Here is a 7,225-nt window from a genome sequence, read left to right on the forward strand (position 1 = left end):
CCCTCTTTTGACTCTTTTTTTTTCTTAGAGTGTATGTGCGTGCTTGCGTGTGCGTTTGTGAGAAAGAGAGAGCATTTCTTTCTTGCTCGGTCCCTGTTTCTGTGTGCGCTGCACGATCAACACGATTATTACGTACCAATAACCTCAGTAACTCCTACTTCAGCGAAACACACTGAGTTGCCAAAAGATTGCTTAAAAATAATATCCGCCAATAATGACTGCTTTTCGAGCACAGCACGTACTCGTGAGTCGGGTGGGCTATAACGTAAAACATGCACTTGCTTAGTTGCGAGTTATTTTAGGCTCCACATTACAGACTCCGAGTGGTGGCGTCTAACGCATGTATCTCGGAACCACGACAAATATTATACAGTAGCGTATGAAAACGAATTGTGCACATTGCACAGAGTGGGTTCTTGAATATATTTCCCCTGTGAGTATCCGCTGTGATACCCACATGAGACATACTCACACATACTCACAGGGTGTGTACGTGAGGACCTGTCAAAGTTTCAACACTTCTAATTGGTATAAAGCATCAATTTACAAAAAGAAAGTAAGTTGCAAGCTTGTAGAATCACAGTATACTCGGAGCATATTTGCAGCAAAGTACGAAAACACTCAGAAAAATGTGCCTTATGAAGCGTAAAATGAAGGTTTGCCTTCAACAAGTGAGAGTGTATATTTAGCGAGGCATCGCCTTCTGGCGACGTGGCGTAGCGGGAAGCTGCATTCGTGAAGTGGCGAAACGAGCACGTCGAGAAACGCGCTGTAGCACGCCCACCGAGCATACACATCTGTATACCGGAAAACGCTGCGCGAGCACAAAGCAAGAGAGGAAAAAAAAATTGGGCTAAACAAGAGAGACGGAGAAGAAGGAAGGCAAGAAAAACGACAAGAGGCGTCATTTGTGTGTAATACGAGGCATCCATCGAAAACATTCCGTGCAGAGCATACTCGAAGATTATTTATACGGTGCCTCGGAGTGTGGCCCATCCGCTGAATACCAACGAAATGCCACTCAAGTAAATTCGTGACGGAGAAACTTTCTCGCCTCCCACGCCGACAGAGTGCAGGGCGAAGGGTGCGGGGTTCCTGTTGCAAGGATATACCCTCCCGACATTCCCCGCCGAGCCAGCGCAGCGCGCCGCCCAATGCAATATATCTCGCAGGTTATACAGTTACGCGGCACGGGCCCCAACGTCTGATGAGGAGAACACCGGTCTGCCGCGCCGTGACCGTGCCGAGCAACACCACACCCAGGGTCGTGGACGTCGCTCGGCGCTCAGGGCGGTGTAAACCGAGTTTGGCCATTTACCATGCTGGTGCAATGGCGAAAGACAGCCGCAGCGAGAAAATGAACTCTTTACCGCATTCGTCTCTCCCTCTCTCTCTGTCTCTGCGCCTGTCTAACTACCCTTCCCCCAACCTCGCCCCCAACAAAATTGTGAACTTGAACTTGAACCGTACAGATGGCAGAAAAAAAAAAGAAACAATAATCAAGAAGACATGAACACCCTCGGGGGTTATATGGGCAAGACATCCAGTGTCAGTGCCTAATCTCTCCGAAGCGTGCAACTATAGCGTAAAAACCTAATGCGAGTTCTTTCTCTTCTCACAGCCTGCACGTAGGAATACATCTACGTTCCCTCTTGTTAATGAATGCGCGCGTTCCCTGTGAGAGAGTTTGGCCTTCGTTGTAATACGGTAACATCGGTGTGTAGTTACGAAACAATTCCAAGAAACCATACCCAGTGCATCGGCATTAAAAAAAAATTGCAGCTCTATTCTGTTCTTTTAGATGCGTCTACATAACAAACGCCCATGTTAAGCATGTACAAAGCACAGAAACATTCAAAGCGCGGAGAACCATCGCGCTTTTAAAGGAAGTATTTTTCTGCAAATGAGTCAAAGCGCCATCTCCTGAACTTATAGTAAGAGTGTTGTAAGCAAAACGAAAAAGAGGCAGACATGTGTGATCGTACCTAATATCAACGCAAGTACTAATAAAGCAGAGTTCGAAACAGGGGCTCCGACGACTGAAAGGATATTCCGGTTTATGTGGAAGCTTTTCATCGAACTCGCTAGTTTTCATGCATAATATTCCATGATGTAAGTAAAGGAGGATGTCCTCTGTGAGCCAAAGTTATTTATTTATTTATTTATTATTTATTTATTTATTTATTTATTTATTTATTTATTTATTTATTTATTTATTTATTTATTTGATACAGCTGCCAGATCTGCGCTATTGTTGGGCTGGCAGTGAACATATAAGAACGAAATGAAAAGACATTGAATTAGCAAATCAAGCAAAGATCAAACAAGTACAACATGAAAAGTCTTTTACAAGTACGATTACATTTCGATTTGCGTAGCTACAAGCTTATTGAGCACCATACAGCTACTACTGCCACTTAAACAATTCCGAAGGTCAATTGTCCGGGAAGCGAAGGGAACTTGAAGATGTTAGTCTTCGCAAATATAGTTGGAATGTTCAGCGACTCCACGTGGACGATTATTTCGCAACGTTAATGAAGGGATTGAGAGATCACAGAAACATTTCATGATACAGCCTTTAAGCACTCGTTATCTCGACGGTGGAAAGAAGAGTTTCAGATTCAGTGAAGATATAGTTGTGGATGAAAAGAAGTCAATGCCGTAGCAGTGTAAGATACTTCACTGAACAGATACTAAATTCAATGTTGCTTATGGGGACAGAAAACACACGCGTACCTAAAAACTGGCCATGTAACGGACCCGTGACTGTTCAGTGTGCATGGGTGTTCTCTTAGGACCTGGCTACGCCAATGGAAAACACGTTGAATGCTACTGAATAGGGTATTTGTTACCAGAAATTATATGATGTCCTGGCAAGTTATGTGTTCTGCACTTACGAACGGAGAAGCGTCGTGAATACTGATGCTGAACGCATTACCGAAGGCGACCGTACAGTAGCGAAGTTAAATTAACAATTAAAGGTCTTATGAATCTGGGTCCAATGATGAATTCCCCAAGCTCTTAGTTGTGAGGTGAAGTATGCCATTGGCTGGTCACTTTCTATAATATGGTGTCCAACATGAGGATTGCATTATTGGAATCGTCTCTAATGAAAAAGTTTGTCGTAATTGTTTCTGGTGAACACGAACCAAGTTTTCCAACAGACGCTGTGTTTTCCTGTTCATGCCAGTGGGAAAACCAACCCTGGTCTCTATCTATTCTTCCTCTGCGTACCATTAACAGTATAGTATGATTCATACGGGCTTTATTTCTCCATAACCTAAGAGAAAGATGCTTGTTTAGATACGGGGCGTTCTTGGACCGTTCTGAAGCACTTCCAATGGAGTTGAAAGAAACGATGGCGCCTATAGCTCTCCTTGGAACAAGGGCACTTGATGGAAATATGCCAATAGATTTACGTAGTGCTTCTTTGTGCGCTGCATATGTTTTGAATGTGTGTATTCTCATGGAGCGGGTTGTGAGGACAGGTTATAGCATATTCAGCTTTACTTATTCACGTTAACAATCTCTCCCCCAGCATTTAGGAACACTCGCGACATGCGTCATTTTGTGCAATTTTCCAGGCTGCTTCCATGAAGAGTCGCCAACACGGAGTCGGCGAATGCGATGGGAGCACGGTGTGAACGCATCGCAACATTGTGGCCCTTCGTGTGCATGCTGACCAAGTTAACCCTTTTATAGCGTTGGCACAGGGGAGTGCAAGAATTCGTCGTGATGCTTGCGATTTTTTTGTGATTGGCTACTCGCACGTGCATGAGCACGTGCGAGTAGCCAATCTCACTAGGTCTAATTGTACGCGAGATTGCGTTACTGGTGACTAAGTTCTGGATAAGGCTCACTGTGCTCTCAGAGAATTTCGGCGCCGTTGTTTACTCTGTTTATCTTTCTTAGTAATGTAAATATACGTAGCCTGTCATATGTTGAAGTGGGAGGTACAAGTTACGAAAGCTTTTTACGAAGGAAACTTCCTACAGGCACCGGATCAACCCATACCGTGTTCAAAATTACCTCTCTTTTTTTTTTTCAAATCATGTCGAGCGTTGCACTTCACTTTCAGAAAAAACAGCATTTATCAAATGCCTCAAGTGTGCATATCTGCTCCTAAGGAGACGCATATTTGTATTTTTGTTTCGCCAGTGCATACTCAATGAATTCGCTGGCGTCACAATCGAGGAGTGAAGCATACGTTACTTTTTCATTCTAAGTATCATCTGCTAGCATAAAGCTGCGTGTATAATGCCTCTATATGGCCGTATATATAGTGAAGAAGGAATGAGAAGGAGAGAGCGGGGGCGGGAAGTTGTACGAGAAAGCGTGATAGGACGTAAAAGGCAGAAACAGCTCGAGACGTCAGAAAGGGATGTGGCTTTAGAGAGAAGGCAGATTAACGTGATGTACCCCAGCTATTACTCGAAATGAATGCGGCCAAGAAGGGGCCTTTTCTTCTACGGCACTTCCTAGCTTTTTCACTTTTCGATCTTGCCGCTCGCGACCGAACTGCATGCCACCTGCTCATTACCGGGCAGCGTAGAGCGCACAGTCGGAGTCTCATCTCGCTTCGTTGACGGAATCCTTTTGGGCCTCGTAGCGAAGCTTGCTACGCGGACTCGGGACTCGTTGAAATAATGGAGAGCGGATACTGCGCTGGCAAGCCGAGTGAAGCGGACAAAAAAGTAACACGACTCGTAAAGACACTAGTGGTGTACGACTCCTCTTAGCGGGGACGAGGGAAAGAAGTGAAGAGCGAAAAGTCGGTGCAAATGCCCGTCGAAACGGAGGCGGAGGGGAATAAAGTGTTTAGCGACGAGCGTCTCCGCTTGTGTCCCGCATCCCGGGCATTCTCGACATACCAAAGCATTCCCGCGCGGGTGCGCCTTCGTTCTTTTTTACTCTTGGTTGCACAACCTTTAGTTTTTGAGCGTAAACCAAATCGAGATATGTGCAAAACAGTTGGCGATAACATTAGTGTGCGCCGTTTCATGCGAAGCCTAGTGCCGTTTCATGCGAAGCCTTTCTAAGGCGAATAGGTTGGTATAAAGAAAGCAAAAAGTACATAGGGTACAGCTAACAGCTATTTTCGTTTCTAATCAGACGTCGTTGGATCCTTTTCACGATCGCTGCTCGAAAGTAGTTCTAGAGAGAAAGGGTACTTTAAACTATCGTCGTTAAAGGTTTTTACACGAGCCCTTTTCCATTCCAGCGCCTTGCTCGATTCTTTGACAGCGTTTTTTAGTTCTTTATTCAATGGCGCAAGGATTACAGTACAAGGCGCGTTAACATTGAGTTCGGACTCTGAAAGATCTGCCATTCCAGCATGCTGCCATCACTTTGTTTTTCTGCGACTCATAGGCGACCATGCAGTGTGTCCAGTCAGCCTTGCGCCAGGGTTTGAACGAACAGCTAGTATTTGAAATTGCAAAGCGTGCATGAGTGAAAACACATTTAGGACTTTTTTTTCAGTGGCTACCATTTCATCGGGGTATTATCGGCAACGAAGGTACAGGCTGTGCGTTCAGTGCGTGAAAAAGACCACCGACTGTCAATACCGCTCTCTAGAACAAATGCTGCAAGACAGCTCCGCATGTCTGCACACCAATACACCACCATCTGAATGGAGCGAACCGCCCTTTAAGCATGCCCAATTACACACCCTGAATCCAACCATAGGCCTTCGACTTCCATCAAGACTTCACCGAGGAGACGCGACCCTTTTGTGTAGCCTATATATGGTTGGGAGTCGCGCTTACCTATGCCTACGTGTTCCGCATAGGGATGGCCAACACCGCAGCCTGTGGCCACTGCGGCGATGACGAAACAATTCGCTGTGTTCAGTGCAAGTGCCCGCAGTGCAGTATACACAACAATCGCTTTCCAACGCGTTCAGCCAGTTGGACGACCGGCCTCTGTCGGAAGGAAGGAGTCTACGCATCGACGGGACACTTAACGTAGCATCAGAAGGCTGTGCAAGCGCTACTGTCCTTCTTGCGATCCACCGAGCTCTGTGAACTACTCTAAATGGAGGGCATTTTGTTTTATTCTCTTTCTTTGTCCCTTGCCCAGTGGAGGGTAAGATGGAAACTTGTGTATGGAATGCCTTCCCTCTCTCTATAGCTTTCTCTGACTCTTTAACCCCATTGTACTAATGGTGACAAGAAAGAATAACAACTGGAAGCACAAAAAACTCGAGGCAGGCAACCTTCTGCCAAACGATATAAAACATACAGTTACAATGTTTGAATTCATTGTTACTCGCTCGGGAAAAGAGAAGAAAAATAAAATATTTACTGGCAATCCCGGCCTTGCGAAAGTTCATGTCCAGCGAAGGTGTTGAAAGCGACCACTACACGTGCAGTGGGGTGTATCCAATGCTTGATTGCTGTAGAACAATAGTAGTGACAATCACTTCGTGGTCGTTATGGTGCACCTTCATGGATTCTGCGACTACTGTCGCTACATTCATTCATTCATTCATTCATTCATTCATTCATTCATTCATTCATTCATTCATTCATTCATTCAGTCACTTTACTGTCAGGGTTTGCATACTAGAGAGGAGAAGGGCATATATTACACATCAAAATGAAAAAAAAAAAGAAAACACTTGACACATTAGTAAGAAGGAAGCTTGACCAATCGACATATTTATACGAAATTGTTGCATTATTATAATATGACAACTACAATGAATGTAACGATAACGGCACTCAGTGGAACATTGTAAATTCAGTGACAAAACTAGAGACAACAAACAAACGCCCCGCCGCGGTGGTCTAGTGGTTATGGCGCTCGGCTGCTGACCCGAAGGTCGCGGGATCGAATCCCGGCCGCGGCGGCTGCATTTTCGATGGAGGCGAAAATGTTTGAGGCCCGTGTGCTTAGATTTAGGTGCACGTTAAAGAACCCCAGGTGGTCAAAATTTCCGGAGCCCTTCACTACGGCGTCTCTCATAATCATATCGTGGTTTTGGGACGTTAAACCCCAGATATTATTATTAGACAACAAAGAAGCCAGAAAAGAAGAACAAATGAAATACAATTTAAAGAGGACAATCAAGAAATTTCAAACGTTGTTAAAAGAAGAATTTGCACTAAGTCGCACAAGGCTGGGTCACAGTGGAGATGGTGGGCACCTAGTTGGTCCTGACTTGGCTAGGCTTTTACCTTTTCACCTCTCCCTTTATAAGTTCTTGCTATACTATACAATA

General features: G+C 44.9%; 1 non-coding gene across 1 annotated transcript; it reads left to right on the forward strand.

Annotated features, from left to right (window-relative positions):
- Nucleotides 1-6,780: 6,780 nt before the first annotated feature.
- On the forward strand, nt 6,781-6,853 carry Trnas-gcu (transfer RNA serine (anticodon GCU)). The gene has a single exon. It is a non-coding gene; the product is annotated as a tRNA-Ser (tRNA).
- Nucleotides 6,854-7,225: the final 372 nt, after the last annotated feature.

Source organism: Rhipicephalus sanguineus, chromosome 1 (assembly GCF_013339695.2).
Source record: "Rhipicephalus sanguineus isolate Rsan-2018 chromosome 1, BIME_Rsan_1.4, whole genome shotgun sequence".
In the NCBI taxonomy this organism is placed as follows: domain Eukaryota; kingdom Metazoa; phylum Arthropoda; class Arachnida; order Ixodida; family Ixodidae; genus Rhipicephalus; species Rhipicephalus sanguineus.